The sequence below is a fragment of the Triturus cristatus genome, chromosome 10 (genome assembly GCF_964204655.1).
Source record: "Triturus cristatus chromosome 10, aTriCri1.1, whole genome shotgun sequence".
NCBI classification, from domain to species: domain Eukaryota; kingdom Metazoa; phylum Chordata; class Amphibia; order Caudata; family Salamandridae; genus Triturus; species Triturus cristatus.
In genome coordinates this window covers 747,953,341-747,972,537 of record NC_140593.1, presented here as the reverse complement: position 1 = coordinate 747,972,537, position 19,197 = coordinate 747,953,341, and the positions used below count along the sequence as shown (strand labels likewise).

General features: G+C 42.8%; 1 protein-coding gene across 9 annotated transcripts in view; it reads right to left on the bottom strand.

The window, feature by feature from the left end:
• The window catches only part of LOC146789947 (anion exchange protein 2-like), a 2,390,686-nt gene that overhangs the window by 1,324,538 nt on the left and 1,046,951 nt on the right, over positions 1-19,197 (bottom strand). Inside the window, exon 2 of one of the 9 annotated variants that reach the window (XM_085628251.1) lies at positions 16,435-16,597. The exons of the other annotated variants lie outside the window; for them this stretch is intronic. The gene's annotated coding sequence lies outside the window, so the exon portion shown is untranslated. The remainder of the gene's footprint in view (positions 1-16,434; positions 16,598-19,197) is intronic. 9 annotated transcript variants of the gene reach the window in all.

Below are 19,197 nucleotides of genomic sequence, written 5' to 3'. Positions count from 1 at the left end.
TCTTTAGGCCACATGATGTCCTCACTTCCAGGAGACTATGACAGGATAAAAAGACTTATTGGAATGGGCTAGCAGGATACCTCAAAACTAAAGTGAAGGAAATAAATACTATACTAGTACCCCACAGGTGAAGTTTGACTTAGGAGCACAATCAAAGATGCATCAGCAAGAGAATAAGGTTTATCGTGACATGAATACCAGTATAAGGGGAATACAGAACACAATTGAGCGACTAAGCCATATTGCTGATGACTGTTCAAAAATATGTAAATCCTTATTATATAAGACAGATAAAAAGAGAGTTGTAAGGGATATGGGATATGATGTGGAATTCAAGAATGTGACAGGAGAAGATGAGAAAGATAAGGAAGAGATAAACTCAGTGGGGAGTGAAATCAGAAGGGTTCTTGACTGTGAACGCATGGATGGAGTTGTGGAAAGAGGCTGACAACAGAAATGCTCAAATACATGGAAGAAGATTAGAGGAACAAAGTGCCTTTAGAGAACAAACAAGAAGAAAGCTGATGTTTCCCAGTAGTATAACAAGGTCTGGCCTTCCATTTCACCCAGAGGGTATGATAGAGTTAGTACAAAGTTCCCCTTCAGCTGCAGCAAGATCTCTTTATGTACGAAATATGCAAGGAATGACAAGATTTATACAGAGACAAGAAAGAAAAGGAAATAGTGACTTGACACCCATGAAATAGTAGAGAAGGGAGAAAACAGTTGGTATATTGTTGTCCCATTCCCTAATAACCTTGCGGGGTGGACAGAAGGTATCGTGCCACAGATGAAAGTGTATCCAAGAGCAGGATCCTTTGATCCTGAATTGATAAATATGGCTGATTTATGTATTTTTCAAGGTTATGGAGACCCAGACTGGGATTATGATTACATGCAACAAGGTCTGTGCGTGTGGAAGAAATATGTAATAAGATCTAAGACACCTTATGAGGGACATGGTGGCAGGCATACCGCTGTAAAGCAGATGCCACTGGTGTATAACAAACAGGGGGCACAGCCTGTCTTCGTTCCATGGCAACACATGGATAAAGAAAATCAAAGAAGGGCCCTGCCTCCATTACATGAAGGAGCAGGGAAATGGATAAAAGCATTTCAAAATGCAACGGTTGGGATACCTTCAGCTCTTGGAGATGTAAAGAGCCTGTTAAGCTCCATAGTAGGGGATGAGGTGGACAGTATAACGAGAAGTGCACAGATACAAGGAGTAACTATTACTAAGGGAAAATATTATGGGTCTGCTTTTGGAGTAGCGCGTTCTAGGGTGTGGACTGAATTAAGGAACAGGTACCCAGCCCGACCAGGCATTGGGGCATTGATGACACAAACTATGTCTCCAGGACACCTCAAATCCACACTTGACCAAAATGAAAGACTACTGCTAGAAAAGACAAAGACACTGTTAGAGTCCTGGTCCCCCAAATTTATAACGTGGTGGGGAAGGATTGAAACAATTAAAATGATGATCACCCAGATGATCAACTATCTGCTGGCGATGCTCCCCCTTATACTCACTGACGACTTCCACCGCAAGATGGATAAGATGATTACTAAATTTCTATGGAGGGACAAAAAAGCGAGAATAAGTTTGAAAAAACTAAGACAAGACAAAAAACTCAGAGGCCTAAACGTAGCAGACTTCAAAACCTTCCAAACTGCATTTCTAGCAAAACAGGGAGCCTACTGGCTTCTACCCAGCCAGGAGTACACACCAGTATGGCTTGCACTTGAGAGAGCCATACTAAACAACTTAGATCCAATAGCACTCCTCACAGCCAACAAACACGTACATGACTCCAACCCAATACTCAAAAATACCAAAAATGCACAGCTTAAGATAGACCAAAAAATGGAGTACAGTGTAAAAAACTCAAATTGGGAATCGCTGTGCGCAAACACCAAGGTTAAGTACAGGGGAAAACCCCTCTCCATGGACACATAGAAGAGGCTAGGCATCTCCTACCCAGCGCAGCTGGAAGAAGGAGGAAGCCCCACCACCTTCAATACGTTAAAAACTAAACATAAGCTGCCAGACATAGAACACTACAACTTCCTGGAAATTAGGACAGCCCTGACAAAAGCGAAACTAGAAAATCACAAACCCTCAATCATTCAATACATGACGAATCTCAACAGATTAGACCATCAGGTGTCATATCTATACAAGCTACTTCGCCCCAGCACCACCACAATGAATGACAAAGTAGCCAAATACTGGGGAAAACATCCCCACAACACACTCAGCAAAAGAGAACTCTGTCTCCTCTGGGCCTCCTCCTCACAAATCAAAATAACACCAGTATTAGCACAAACAAAATTCTGGCTACTACACAAGACTTACTGGACCCCGGCTCCCCTGGCTCAGCTGGGGCTCAGGGAAAATGATTTGTGCTGGAACTGCGGCAAAGAAAAGGGGGACCTAGCTCTCCTGATCTACTATTGTCCCAAAGTCAAAGTGTTCTGGGGAAAAATATTCAAATTCATATAGCGTTGGGGTGCACATTAAAACCAGACTTCACTACCCTCACTACCGCGTTCGCGACAACAGAACTAAATTCACAACACGATAGAGACCTAATAGATCTCCTATTGACAGCGGCAGTGAAAATAGTACTCACCAAATGGAAAGACACAGCCAAGGCAACTTTCAAGAGATGGCTCAACTGGGTGACGTACCTCAGAGGTGCCAACAGCACTGCCCTGCGGAACTCACCATGGAAACAATCCTTCAGGGGAATGTGGGCTTCTCTGGATGAGTTTCTGGACCCCTATGAACCCCCGTGAACAGGAAACATACTTCTATTAGTATAAAAATAGGGTGGACCCAATATACCCTTGGAGGCTTGGGCGAATCAAATAGTAATAGATGAAAGATGCCTACAAGGGGTCTTATTTCAAAAAAATTAATGATTAGTTATTATGAAGTTATTTAACGAGTGAGTCTAATTAGATCATGCACCCAATTGTCATCTGACAACATCAATTAATGAACATAAGAAACACAGAAACACAGGAGTATCTTTTGATGAATGTACAATTATTTATGTAGATAAATCAAGTTAAAAAAAGAGAGGGAGGGATGCAAATGAACAGTCAATTCAGCCATAAATCATGAGAGAGGTACAAATAAAATTGATCCTACAATTCATGAAAATAACATCTATTCCAATGGAATCAAAAATGACATATCTCCTACTGAGAATAATAATCACTTGCTTGTGTAGATTTGCTCATGTGAAAATCTGAATGTTTCAAGTTCACTTTTCCTCCAACCACTTTTTTCCCAACCCTGAAGAAGTTTTACATCTGCCACTGCCAGGAGTAAATTTCCAACCTTTTTCAGTATGGGAAAAGATTAGAAAAGAGTTGGTGAAAACCCTTAAAACATGCAAGTCAGTAGGTTTGCACAGACTCTAAAGGGCATTCTAACCCTTGAACTATTGCTTACCACTACCTTCAGCCCCAGTATGTAGACCTGCAGGAACATAGCAACATAAGGGAATTGCTAGTATTCAAACCCTACTATGGTACAAGCCCTGGCATAATAAGAGAGGCTTTATCAGAACTCTTGCTTAATGAGATTGCTGCCGTAATTTGTCGCCACATTACATGGCACAAAAGGGACAAGTGGATTTTGTTACAGGACAAGTAGATTTATGAAGCAACCTGCCCCATGGACAAGTAGATATTTTATTAAATTCCAAACCCCTGAAAAAGGGAGAAAAGGAGTGGAAAAATTAAGACCAAAGTGACAGAGCCCAAGCCAAACTGGTGACACACAAAATACAGAAAAAAAAGAAGGAAAAAAGAAAAGAAATGACTGTACAGGTTCCTTTTGCGAACTGAGAGCAAGGAAGAGGTCAAAGAGAGAGGTAGACAGATGCCAGGAAGAAGAAATTTTAAATGCCATTACTGCAATAACATTGGACATTTTTATTGCTGAATGCCGCTTTAAGAAGAGTGATGAAGTGCAGGGAGTGACAGGCATATGGAGAGGAAGGGGACAATAAAATGTCGACATGTCAGGGCCAGGGCCTCAATGTGGTCCTTACCAATATGTCCGCGACCCTCAACAACAAAAAACTCTACCACCACAGTTTTATATGCCACAACAGCAATTTGTACCTATTCATGGAATTCCAGGACCTGTAGTACAGGCAGAAGGACATCGGCTAAGAATACCAGAGAACAATGTGGTTGGTAGGGCAGAGCCAGTGCATTATATATTACTAGCAGATGCCATACTTAAGGTTCTGCAGACTGAGGAAATACTTTTAGGGAGATTGATGGAATTGCCACCTACACTAATATTCTAAAGGCAAGTTAGTGGTGACGAACAAGGACAAGTGAATAACCTTTACCTTGAGTGCATGGAAATAACCAGTAGGTGGGGCACCCTGGTGGCATCAGATAATGATGGAGGAATTTGGAAGGTCTTGATTTTTCTTATGCCTGGTCTAAGGCCATGGGACATTTCTGAAACAGAACTCTTTTCAGACAATCCCACCAGGACCGAGATAGTTTACACACAAACTGCACCCTTGTTAGTGTGTGTTTACCGTGCACAGATCAAGTTACCAGTTGTGCCATCCCCCTCCCATGATACTAAAGCACTTGCAGTAGTCCCGCCTTATATCTGGACATCAGCTTCAGACAAGATAGGACGGATACTATCTGCAGTATTACTTAAGATACAGTTGAAGCCAGGTGCACAATTGCCCTGTGTAAACCCGTTTTCACTGTCCAAAGAAGCAAAAGAAGGTTTTAGAGGGACAATACCAAGAATGAAGGTCAGGGATTCCTGTATTCTTGTCCATCACCATGTAACACCGCAATTTATGCTGTGAAAAAAGCTACAGGTAATACTTGGAGGATGGTAAAGGAGTTTCACCCCCTTACTACCATAGTATTAGCAGAGTACCCTATAGAGCCAGACCCATCTGTGATATTGACTAATAATTTTGATGTGACCAACTGGTTTACTCTAGACTTCCACAAGGCTATTGTGAGTCTCCAGCTGTGTTCAATAGAGTGTTGAGAGATGATTTGTTAAATTTCCAGTCAGACAGTACAGTCTTGCAATATGTAGATGATATACTAATATTTAGTAAGATAGAATATGAATGTGTTTTGGACACTGTTCACATCTTAAAGCTACTTGCTACTAAGGGATACAAAGTGGACAGGAATAAATTACAGTTTGTGCAACAGGAAGTTCTGTATTTGGGCCAAGTGTTGTCTGCAGAAGGCCAAAAGATAGCAGGGTCTAAAATACAAACTATAAGTGATCAACCTCAGTCGAAGATAGTAAAAGACAGCCACAAATCTCTAGGTCTTTGTAATTTTGTTCATCAGTGGGTATTTGATTATAATAAAACCATATACAACCATTAATATATGCAATAAAGCAAGCTAAAACTGACAACACAGACATACAGTGGACTGATGACAGTTTTAGTGCATTTCAGACACTGAAAAAAACAATTGCTTGAGCCCCAGAGCCAGCAAATCCAGACTATACAAAGAGATGTTTTCTGTTCTCCGATGCCACAGAGGATTCCATATCAGTCCTTACTCAAAAATACCTGATGGGTCACAAATCTGTTGCCTATTGTATTGGACAATTAGATCCAGTAATGAAAGGTCACTTTCCTTGTGATTGAGCGCTTGCAGCATCAGCACCTTTTGCTGTGGAAAGTGTAGCACTATTACGGCAGGATGCCCAGTAACGCTGTATGTTGAGCACTCTATATTTGATGTGCTGCAGAAGAGTAAAAGTACACTGACCACACAAAGAGCGACAGGTTATGAAGTAATACTGTTAAATTTTTACTATTTGCATTGAGCGAGTACACTTAGTCAATCCTGCAACTTTTAAAGTGCACTCACTAGTGCCCGCTGACCATGATTGTAGTGTAACATTGTAGGAGGACAATCACCTGGCACATGAGGACCCCTTGTCTAATGGCTGACAATTGTTAATAATTGATGCTTCCTCATGGATAGACCAGGATACAGGCAAAAGGCATACAGGTGCAGCTGTTGTTGAGGCTATTGGTACATCTACTGATTATACCTTACACACATTGCACCTCGTACCCTTGCCATCCCAAGACTCAGCCCAAGTGGCTGAGTTATAAGCATTGATAATGGCCTAACAGGGTTGTCAGGGTCAGCCAGTAACGATATACACTGATTCCGCATATGTGATTTCCACAGTTCAATCAGGGCTGAAGAGATGGGATTGACAAGGATTGCTCAAATCTGATGGGACACCAGTAGTGCACCAACATCTCTTAGCTGACCTTATTGCTGCATTGTAAATACCATGTCAAGTGGCAGTGGTTACGTTTCTGGCACATACAAAAGGAACATCTTTGGTGTCTAAGGGAAATGATGCTGCTGACACAGCAGCAAAAGAAGTCAGTTTATATGTAATGAAAACATGCAGTATGCACACGTTAGATGCAGGTGATGATGTTGAAATAAAACACTATGAGAATATTTTTACAGAGGCATTATTAGACATTCAAAATGAAGCACCACTACATGAGAAAGATCTCTGGAAATCGAGTGGGGGAGTGACTGGATTTCCAGATCTCCTTTATAGATCAGCCACTTCAGGTAAAGTTATAATGCCCCAGTCTCTACTTATAATAGCCCTTTGACAACTTCATTTACCAACACACAATTCTAAATGAGTAATGATGGATGAATTAAACAAAAGCTGGTTTAACCCTAATCTAGTACCATTAGTTGACATATTTCTAGCTTCATGTCATATTTATCAGTACTCTAATAGGAGATCACCAAAAATGCCTTCATCCTCCTTTTCAAGACCAATAGGTCCATTCAAGAGTTATACATAGACTTTGTAGATATGATACAAAAATATAACGGATATAGGTACTTGTTAGTAGTCATGTATCCATTTTCACGATGGATTGAAGCGGGACCCATCTCTAGGCGTGATGCTGACCAGGCAGCCAAATCCCTGGTGAGAGAGGTCATAGTGAGGTGGGGGGTGGGTCCAGTGGCAATACACAGCAATAGTCGCTAACACCGTATTTCAGCAAATTACTAAACTATAAGGAGTGGAACAGCAGTTTACCTCAGTTTACCACCCAGAGTAACAGAATTGTAGAGCGGATGAATGGCTTATTACAAAGTAAGATATCAAAGATTTGTGAGACATTGAAAAAGAACTGGCTTTACTGCCTTCCCTTTGCTCTATATGCATTGAGAAATGCCCCTTTAAAGGATCATCGTTTGATCCCTCACCATGCCGTAACAGGTAGGCATTCCAATTTTTCCTTTAAACAAAATCAAACGATTCGTTCTGATACTAAGTCTGCATCAGAAAATGTTTGGCAAGAAATAAATGCATACATGTCTGCCTTAACAAAAGCTGTACAGATTCATTCTAAACAGGTTCAGCTGCAACAGGCCAACAGTACTGCACCACCCCTGCCTTTGTCTTCAGCAATAAGCACCGGTTCCTGGGAAGAACCCCACATTTCTAGACCCCTACCAAGTAACACAGAGTATGCCAACAGCAGTAAAAGTGGAGGGGATGTGGAACTGGGTGCATGTAACGGACCTTATTCCATTTTCGGTCTCACCGCCGCTGAGAGGGGAGGGTTCAATGTACCAAGAGTAAATGACACAATAGACAGTTAAATGAAATTTTTCGTATTATGATAATGAGTTCAGTGGTTATGATTATTACTCTCATCATTTGATTTTGTATTATGTGTTATGTAGACGCAAAATACCCCACCCATAGAGAAGAAATATTACGCTTTCGCAGGGCTGTTTTTAACTAAACAGATATACATCCTTTGCATGATTCTTGACTTGATAATATGTGGTATAGAGATATGCATAATATAGGTACCAATAAACAAAGTGAAAGTTGTTATGTATGTTCTCTTATTCCCCATGCCATAGAAACGCCACCTTTATTGTATCCTAAAGAAGTATCTTTAGGCTACTAAAGATACCTTTAGTATTTTGGAGGTTAATCCGTTATATTAACTAAAGAAGTGCCTGTTAATATAGCAAACTGTTTATTGCATCTCTTCTTGTGTAAGATAAAAGCACAGTTACAGCCAACTTAGTCCTGTGACTGCCCGAGTTAATATAATTAGCTTTGATACATCCCCAAAAGTTTTACAAATTCTGACAGATAAAACAGAGCTAATGAAAGAGATATCCAGAATGAAGAAGGCAGGGTAGAAATATAGTTATGTAAATTAGGAGGGAGAGGTTTTGGAATGAGGTATTCTAGGGAGATCTAATCCATCGTCCATCTGTAGTTATTATTCTGCCAAACCACTGCCCCCAGATTGTGCAGCCATGGCAGTATTAAGTATTGAAGCATCAGTATTTGCCAATAATAAATGGCTTACTGGAGCTAGGTTCACATGCAAGGCCATATCTTTATGGAATGGCACAGAAACAAATAGTCCATTGAGATTCGATGATGTAAAAGGATCATGTCAGCAAGTATGCGATGAAAATACGCAGAGATATACATGGACTGGAACTAAACGACATCCTAAGCTAGCTATGAAACTAATGAAATTCTCTCTTTGCTTTCAGGTAAAGATTGTTCCAGTGGAATGTAATGTCAATTGTGGTTCAACTATATACAATGCCGATATATTCAGGGTGGTACCTCCAGCCTTATGGATTTACTCTGGCAGTGTGGCGCTCAAATATACACTCAACTAACCCCCGACTGGAGTAGACTCTGCTCCCTGGTGACTCTGCACACCCCATCTATAGTAATACCAGCAAAAGGAATATAAGATTTTCATTTCCATTCAATGAGTAAAGCATCAACTTTGCTGCTGAATCATCACAGAAGAAAAAGAATGGCTGTGTACTCTGGAACTTCAGTGTGGCAGGATGTGCCCAAAGAGTATAAGTTGTTCAATGACGCCCAAACATCTTTTGGAAGTCTGTTACCCGTGTTTCAAGCAAAAGCAACTGTTGCTGGGTTCAAATGGGTGGGAGTTGATGAAGACTATAAATGTGACGGAAGATGGCTTTAACGCCATTAAAGCAGAACTGCGTTCAATCAGATGGTAATGGAGCATCCATATATATTGGACATGATGACAGTGATCGAAGGAGCGATGTGTAAGAAGATTGGTTCCATATGCTGCACTTTTATACCAGTAACTGATGAAGATGAAGGAAACCTGTCACAGGTCATATTGACTTTGCATAACTTGCATACACAAATGAAGAAAGAGGTGGTGCTCCTCCGGATGAGTGGTTCATTGGCTGGTCCGACTGGGTGCCGTCCTGGATGTCATGATTGTTTAAGGCCTCTTCCTCTTTCCGAAAGCACTGGAACAAATGGATTCGGGAGGATGCGCTGGGATCCTGACAGGAAGGACGTGGTCTCGTTATACGCAGACGATGTGCTCTTGTATCTAGCGGAACCGGAGTACTTGGTTGATAAGATCCTAGAGATATTTACAGTCTTTGTCAGTTTTCTGGACTATGCATTAATTGGGGAAAGTCGTGCCTCTTTCTGCTTGAGGGTGGCGTCCGTGAGAGGGCTGGAGCTTCCCAGTACCTACGGAGGAGACAGGGTTCTGCCATATGGGGATCTACGTCACTAGGGATCAGTAGCTCTTCTTTGAGTCCAACCTGTGTAGAATCCTAGAGTGCATAGAAAATCCATCAACATTTATTGGATCCACACTCCAAGTTTCCTGGATACAAATAATGTCGAAGACGGACATAATTTGTAGCCAGTCGTGAGAATTCAACTTATTCAGCAACCAGCACACATTCCAAGTAACAAAGTAGGAATCCGGAAAGGCTCAATGAGATCACCAATATCAACATCATCAATAGCATTAACAACTGCATTTGCAATTGACTTGCAGGTAGGAATCGGGAGGCTCAATAGAATCACAGGTATTAACAATAACATTAATAAATGCATGTGAGGTCAGCTTACCGGCAACAGAAGTAAGACAACCCAGGAAAATAGGACAGCATAATAGAACAGAACAAGGCAGCCCCATGTCCAAGTTCGCCAATTTGCCCATATAACCAGTCTGAGGGCCAGAGATGGGACAGTCACTCCTTGAGCAAAGTCAATTATTATCTTGTAAAGAACTCAAAGGAAATGTATGTCATACACAAAATGGACCCTTATTTACAGATAAAAGAAGTCAGGGGACATTAGAGGGTTCACCAAATGTGTTTTGCCCCATGTTGGCACGCAGTCAGGCCCCTTCAAGGTTGAGTGACTGATCTCTTATTTGTTCTGTGCCAGTTCAAAACATCACTTTGATACAGCAATGATCTGAAATGGTTTAGAGATGAAGGATAAAGAATGGCAGTGGGTAGGTGCGAAAAAAAATTGGCTACCTATGGTTTGGTACAATCGGTGAGGCTAAGCAGATGTCCAAAAGCAGCAATCGCTTTTGTATGCCTGTTCTTTTACTTTATGTTATTTGTTTTGTTCCATTGTTGATAACCGTTGATTCGGATTAACTCTTATGGTTTAGTTCAATGTGGTACATTCAGCAGACGCTTAAATTATGAGCATTAAGTTTAATTAGGTTTGTAAATGATCCACTTGTTGGCAATTTACTTCAGACAAAAACTCACATATTCCCCAGATACAAGACCTCCGTGAGCCGCAAATGCTTAAGTACTAACACTAGAAAAGGAAGGAAAAATAAGGCGAGCGTAGACTCTGCTGTTGCAAGCATAAAAAGGCACAGTAATCAGACCATTAGGTATAAAGGACATGAAGTTAAAGAGTCCTTAATAGGACAATTAAAACAACAAGGAAAAAGGACATCAATAAGTACAACAATAGTAGGAGATGGAGCAAAGAGAACTAAGAAACCAGAAAGATACTGCTCACAATAACGGGGTCACGCAATGTAACAAAGAAAGGGATAACACCACGATATCTATTAGTATATGATTTGCACGCACACACTAAAATGAAAATAAATGTGTGGGGGTGGAGGTAATATGTTTCATGTTCTGCTAAATTTTCTATTTGCTACATTTATACACTAATAAACTTTCAATGAGTCAGAAAATACAGACGCATATTGTTTGTAACCAAATATGAAGCACAACTTAATTTAAAAAAAATATATATATATATAATATATTTGGAAATGGAATAACTGTATTTGGTTTCTGTAAAACTATTTTCAATTTTAAATAACTTCAGTAGCTCGGTTAAGAATAAACACAAGAATCAGAGTGCAGTGCTGGTTTAAAAAAAGGACCGTCAGAACAACACAGATTGAAGCTGGGGCAGCTGGCAGCTTTGCGCTAAAGACTTGCACATGACTGGAAAATTAGCACCATGTGACTGTGATATAATAAGTAATAGGAAGTCACTGAGAGGCTGTTAAGGTGGTGTGACCTGTGGTGTGGAACAGGAGTCTGCTTAATCTACCGAGGGCTGGTTCTTACAGCACAGGGTGTCCCAAGTGCCGAGGTAACTCCCTGCAATGAAACTATTTTGTGGTGGCTCAAAACGTCTTTTTGCAAAACTGCATACATTACAATATACCTGTCAAATGAGAATAAATATGGTTGTCAGTGTGCCAAACTCAGATGTGGGTGTGGAGTGAACTCTAAGGGGGGAAAGGGGGGGGGGGGGTAATTAATAGAGAAATCCCTTCTGGAGGATGGAGTCAACTTCCAGCACAGTGCTTGTGGTCTTGCCATATATAAAAAGATAAAGAGAATGGCGATTGTACAGTTAGCCTACAGAGAGAATCTTGATTTCAATAAAGACAATGGAGGATAACATTATGCATATTATGCACATTATGCATATTGCTTACATGCAGCCCTTTAAAGAACATTAAACATATCACAAACAAAACATTCCAGTTTAGAATATTTAAAACAGTGTATAGCTCCATATAACTATGCATCTTCCTCTTTATGCTGCGACCAAACAGGAGATGCTTCTTAGGCTTTAATGGAAAACATTCTTACTGCAACAAGGCTAGAGGGAACCAGGGAGAACGTAACCTATTGATCACAAAAGAAATGTGATATCTGGGTTTGATGATCGTACAGGACATCAAGGAAATTCCAGAAGTAAACTTGAGTAGAATACTAAGGGACAGTATATGTCTAAGGAAGGGATGGGCACATCTTCCCTTAACAATCATCAGGAGGGTGAACCTTGAGAAAATGGTGATATTGCCTAAAATTACATTCCTGTTTAACACAATTTACCTGCATTTCAATAAGTCACTGATTGATAAAGTGCAGCAGGCCATAAACGCCTATATCTGGGCTTATAGGGGTATAAAAATCTCATGGAAAAAACTGTGGAGTAGTTCCTCCTGTTCTTTGAGACATCAGTAATATATCGTCTAGGTAAATTATTAAGCATATGCCCCTCTTTCTCAAGATGGATACTACGGGGCTCAGTCCCTTGGTGAAGCACCAAGGAGCTGATGACTGACAAAAGAGAAGACAAGAGAACTGGTACAAACACCTCTAAAACTGAAATGTAAATATTTCTGTGAATCTATGTCCCTTGGAACTGTGAAGTATAATACTTCAGGTCCAACTTCACTAGCCAATCTTTCTGCTGTAAAACATCTCACAAATGATGGCTCCCCTCCATCTTGAAGTGCCTGTACGCTGGAAACTTGTTTAACTCTTTTAAATGTATTAAAGACCGCCAACCATAGTCCTGTTTCTTGACTAGGAAAACGGTACTTACAAAACTGTTCTGTGTGTCCACGACCTTGGTAATTGTCCCTTTGTGTAACATCTGTGTGACCTCTGTATCTATCAGTATAATTTGGTCCTGATCTAAGGATAACTCCCTTGGTTGGGGCCGTTGGTAAGGAATGTCGCAAAACTCTATTTTAAAACCCTTCAAAATTTGCAACACTTGTGTATCTTCTGCTATCCCAGGCAAGCTTTGGATGAAAAACCATAGCCTTCACCCTACGTTTGTGTGGGAAGAACCAAATCAAGTACCTTGATTTCCAGCTCCTTGAGAACTACCCCTGTTGCCACGAGTGTGAGCGGTTTGTCCTCTTTGCAGGAAGAAGCCAATGTTGGACCGATGTTGCTTCTGTAGCCCCACTGGTCTTGGTAATAGTACTGGGACCTTTGTTGCCCACGGCTGACAGTCAGTCCCCTCATGTTAGCCCTACCAAAAATTATTGTATTGACCATGTGACACATGCTAGACTGTGCTCTGCTAAAGGCAGTAAATGCCGAAATATATTTGCCTAGCCTTTTAACGAAGCCTTCGCCAAACAGTAGGGCATTCGGGTCACCTGGAGTTTTCTTGTTGGCAAGATTGCCCAGCTTAGAGTTAATCCTCATGAGGATGGCTCTTTTTCTTTCGGCAATTAGCCCAGCACTGAAGTTCCCCAGCAGGCTTAAGGAACATTGGATTTAGCCCCTGAGTAAGTCAATATCCATGGGCATGCCCTTAAAAAATAGGCATCCTCGGCCATGTCTAGGATTCTGGCCATTGGATCTACGGTGTCCAAAATTATATCTTGGCACTGCTTAAGGCAGTGCTCCAGGCCTTTCCTAGGGTCCTTCCCAGACTTTAACTGAAAAGACAAGAGTTCTGGGTCAAGATTTGGAGTTATTCCTGCTATACTATCCAGGAGTGGTCTAGGGCACTCGTCCCTCATCAAGTTACGTATCTCCTTATCGAGAGACTTACGTATCCAACACTTAATAAAGGAGGTCACAGGGTCATAGGCCACTAGACTGAACCCCTTGGGTTCCTAAAGAGAGTGGGATTAAACATATCTTCACCCGATGGGTCTTTAATAGCTTTCGATGTTGAAGGTTGTTAAATATCCTGATCCAAAAAATCTGGTTCTAGGGTCTCTTGTGGATAAAACACATATTCATCCATCTGATCTAAATCATCATATAAAATGTGATCTGAAACTGTACTACTGGAGTATTTACCAGCTTCTGCATCATGAAGGCTACTTATTCCACTTGTGCCGCGACAGACACCAAACTCCATTGCTCCAAAAATATTTGCTTCTGCTTATTGTGCCGCTATGGACACCATCTTTTTAAACAACAAGGGGACCCAAGTAAAGTCAGCCAGGGACCTCGGGAATCAATTATTTTGTGCTACAATGGTCCCTAGGGAGGTAGGGATAGGAAGTAACAAATGAATACAGACCCAATACGTGCTGTATTGGTTAACTTATCCAGCCGGACAGAGGTTCAATATTTAATTTATCAGCAAGTTTTTTGGATATAAACAAACACAAATACTGAAAAGTGGGACACAAGCCTGCATGTGTAGTAGGATGCAGGCTTGTGTCCCACTTTTCAGTATTTGTGTTTGTTTATATCCAAAAAACTTGCTGATAAATTAAATATTGAACCTCTGTCCGTCTGGATAAGTTAACCAATACAGCACTGATTGGGTCTGTATTCATTTGTTACTTCCTATCCCTACCTCAGTAGGAGCTATGGACACCATGGCCTGTTGTAGCACCCAGGCTACCATGTCTCTGGTCCTTACTGACTCTGGATTCCTCCCTTATTAAGTGTTTAGACTGTTTGGATACCCTACCTCCTTTCTTAATAATAATAGAAGACTCTTCGTCCGAAAGAGAGTAAAGGTCCTCATCAGAGGGAGGGTATCTCTTTCTCCTAGCAAACATGGCTTCTTCAGCCTCTTTTAGGGAGGATCTAAACTTCCTGCAAAATATTTTTTAAGGATGTCTTCACTGAGGACAGAGGCAGGGGGGCCCGCGAAGCTGCATTATCAGCCATCATAACAAAATGTTCAAAATATAACTACTTTAAAAGTCCTTCCAGCAGACCTTTGAATTCCTTCAGGTACCCTTTTCCTTTTTTTATTTTGATTGAAAAATATCCCTTACGCTTACCAGCCAGTCCATTGCGCTTATGCAACCAACGGTAACAGTAGCTGAAAGCGCATTTCCATGGCAACGCACACTGCATGCCAAACACGATATGCAGAAAAAAGGTCGTCAATCCCAAAGAAATATGGCCGCTGAGAACACTGAGTCCTCTTTTCAATGTAAAGGAGGACTCAGAAGAAGGCTCTCAACACGCACTGGCCTTGGCTTTTGTCGAAAGTGCCCCTCTCAAGCTCTCTGAGAAGTGGAAGCCTGCCTGGATGCGAGCCTTAAAAATGCTCTGCGGTCAAGGGGGAAAACGCTTGCAGTGCACAAGACACCCATCGGGCTTGTGGTAGGCCCCCAATTCATCCTAACGTGCTGCAAAAGGGCCCAGGCTGGGGGGAAAATGAAAGAAAGACGCAACTTCCAGCAAAGAAACCCAAAGACGGAACAAACAATATTCAAGAAGGAATATGCAAAACCCAACAATAAATTGGAGGGCTAAACTAGAAAACACGCATACCTGCAATAAATAAGTAATGGTTATTATTAAAGCATGAACCTAATTAAAGCACACTATGTAACAACACAGTAAATTCAAATAAAGTCATATTAATTATCTTGTTAACGAGAAGCATATAAAAGAGGAAGATGCATATTTGACATGGAGTTATATACTTTTTTGAATATTCTAAACTGGAATGTTTTGTTTATGATTTGTTTAATGTTCTTTAACCCCATCGCCGCGGCAGGAATTCCGCCGCGGCGCTGGGGGGGTTTGGGGGCAGTTGCGGTGGCGCTGAGCTCGTGACGGAACCACTCCGTCACGAGTCACGGGTGAGCTGTGCTCATGACGGAGTGGTTCCGTCACGTCTCCGCCCACTGCGCTAATCGTCCGCACAGGCGGGGAATTTGCGCCACGTGGGCGGAGCGGCCGCCAACGGCCGCAGCATGACGGAACCACTCCATCATGAGCACACGGCACCCGTGGCTCATGACGGAGTGGTTCCGACATGAGCACGGAAACGGTTAAAGGGTTAAAGGGCTGTATGTTTGGGCAGAAATAAAATGTTTATGCATAACGGCAACCTCCGGTCTTGTAATAAAATCACAGGCATACTAGCCCTCATCACACATCTGGGGATATAGAGGAGCAGTAAAAGGATGCCATCCAGCCTACTAATGGTTTCATTCATGCTGGCCACCTTTTACAACCCTAACTTCATGGCCCTGTGGCTTTTCTAGATTGCAGACTCTCCTTGCCTAGGGGTTTATGAAGGGAACTGTTGTGGAGGAGCAGTTCAATAAGGGTGGCCCTCCAAATCCCTACTTCACAGAACCTTAAAGGTTGGGTTATATAGATTAAAATCGGGGTGTTCGCTATGCTTACTCCTTTGCTGCCTGCCAGGGGGACGAGCCATTACCCATCCAGCACCAAGGTAGGGGATTGTCTTGTGTCCAGACACTACCAAATATGTTGTGTCCCCATGTCATGACAACGTGTGTCTTACCATATACTCACCTCCATACATTCAAAGGCACTGTGTTGCAAACAGGTCCAGGGCCACTCCATCAATCAACGGTATTGGGGTGCATGAGCCTTCCAGAACATAGCAGCCCACTTGTATGTCTCTGGCTACCTTTGCGGCCTCTTCAAAACTGGAGGGATCCTCCTCAAGTAAATCCTTCAAAGATGCAGAGCACCAGTCAAATAGATTGTCCTTCTTTCAGATTCGCTTACATATAATTATTCAAGGACATTCAGACCCAAAATGACTACAGACACACCCATCAATGTAAGTGTGAACTAGATGGGGATCCAGGGCGTCAGACTAAAGAAAAACACAATAAAGAAAAGATTAAGAGGGAGAGTTTGAACGAGACATTGAAAAAGACTAGGCAGGGTGTAGTGAATAAGCAAGATAGGGAGGGAAAGCAAAGGCAGCAAGAGGCAGTGGCATATGCAGGGTGGTACTTGAAGTGGGATGAAAAAGGCGGGTAGGAGTCTAGGGGCCTCATGTAGGTAGCCAAATACCGGTCGGTAACGGCCGATTTTCGGTAATTATACCGTTACCGACCGGTATTTTGGCTATTGGTATGTAGGGGGACAGATTTTGGTTTCGGAATTTACCGAATCGGTAAAATTACCGATTCGGTAATAATACCGAATCGGTAATGTTACCGAATCGGTAACTTTTCCGAATCGGTAATGTTACCGATTCGGTAAATTCCGAAACCAAAATCGAGATGTAGGGGGAGTGTGTGGGTGTGTTTAAGAGTCGGTATTTACCACCAACTTATAGTTGGTGGTAAATAATTAATGTATGTGTTCATGCATTTCTAAGCGCGTAGCAGTGTGCAATGTGGCATACATACATGCCCTTAGGGCATGTATGTGTGCCACATGTGCACACATGGCCGAATCAGGGGTGCAACAGGGTGTCAATGTGACACCCTGCCACCCTTGCATGTGTTCCCCCCATTACCGAATCGGTATTTACCGATTCGGTAATGAGGCATACCTTCCCATCAATGGGAAGGTATGCCTCATTACCGATTCGGTAAATACCGATTCGGTAATTACCGAATTGTAACGAATCGGTAAAAAATACCGACTCATTACCTACATACGAGTTACCACTTCTAAAATACCGATTCGGTATCGTTCGGTATTTTAGAAGTGGTAACTGGTATGCTACCTACATGAGGCCCTAGAAGAGCTGTGGCTGAAGAGGCGCCTGTAAGAAACTTCCACAAAAATCATGACCTATGTGAACAGAAGGGCCCCTTACAGCACTAATGCAGGGGATGTGAAAACGTGCAAATGTATTTATGTAAGCAGTTTTATACAGCGCAGCCAGGCCCTGTCAGGGGATGTCTTTATACAATCAGACACCTGAAGAGGACGATGGACATCTTCCCCCTTATCTCTCCCCTGTTCTTTATTTTCAGTCTGCGAGAGGAACACGAGAAATAGAATCCAACGGTCCCTTTAAGTTTGACCGTCCTCCGGATGACTTCACGCCCCATGTGACCTCATCACGTGCTTTCTCCAGGGAGGTCTACCCAATCGCGGCAGTATTTGAATCGACGGAAGGAATCGAAGAGCGCGCTGCTGTTGTGCCGAGGAGACGCCTCAGGGAAGAGGAAGAAACAGGGGAACGGGACCCCACCGCTTACCTGGCGGAGCCACCCCACTCGTCCCACGGATCAGCGGAGGCAGACGTAGCAGACCCCGAGAAATCGCCAAGGGACCGAAGACAACGATGTGGAAGAGACTCAATGGGGGACCCAGAGAAATCCGGCGAACCGCAAGAGAGGGTGCTAGACCCATTCCGGTACCGCGAAGACGCCAGCCACGTATCGGGAGATGCGTGGCTTCCTACGGTACGTGCAAGGGTACGGGGCTGGTTTAGTAGGAACGCTCGACTCAGGGGAGGGGGAGGATACTGCTAAGCTCCTGGGTTTTCTTTTCTTATTCTCGGGAACACGTGGTGACGGTACGGGTGCATATCCCTCACCCCCTCCCCATTAAAAGACCAGGTAAAAAAAGAGGATCCGTCCTAAAGCATTCTTTTTTTTTTTCTTTTTCTCTTTTTTTTTGTTCATTCTGAGTCTTTGACTGATTCAATCAATCAATCAAATCATGCAATCAATCATGTAACTTGTAAAGCGCACTACATACCCGGGTGGGTTTCAAGGCGCTGGGGAGGTGGGGGGGGGGGGGGGGAGATGTTACTGGTCGAAGAGCCAGGTCTTGAGTTGTCTCCTGAAGGTCAGCAGGTCTTCGGTTTGACGTAGGTGGAGGGGGAGGGTGTTCCAAGTCTTGGCGGCGCGATGGGAGTAGGATCTGCCTCCGGAAGTGGTTCTATGGATGCGTGGGACCGTGGCCAGGGCGTGGTCAGTGGAGCGGAATTTCCTGTTGGGTACGAAGAAGGAGAGTCAGCTGTTGAGATAGGCTGGGACGGTTTTGTGGAGTGCTTTGTGTGCGTGGATCAGGAGCTTGAAGGAGATTCTTTTGTCGACAGGGAGCCAGTGCAGGTTCCTCAGGTGGGGGGTGATGTGGTCGCGGCGCGGGACGTCGAGGATCAGGCGTGCAGAGGTATTCTGGATTCTCTGCAGTCTGCTGATGAGCTTGGACGAGGTTCCGGCGTAGAGGGCGTTTCCGTAGTCGAGCCTGCAGCTGACCAGGGCTTGGGTGACAGTTTTTCTCGTGTTTGTCGGGATCCATCTGAAGATCTTGCGGAGCATGCGGAGGGTGTTGAAACAGGTGGAGGAGACTGCG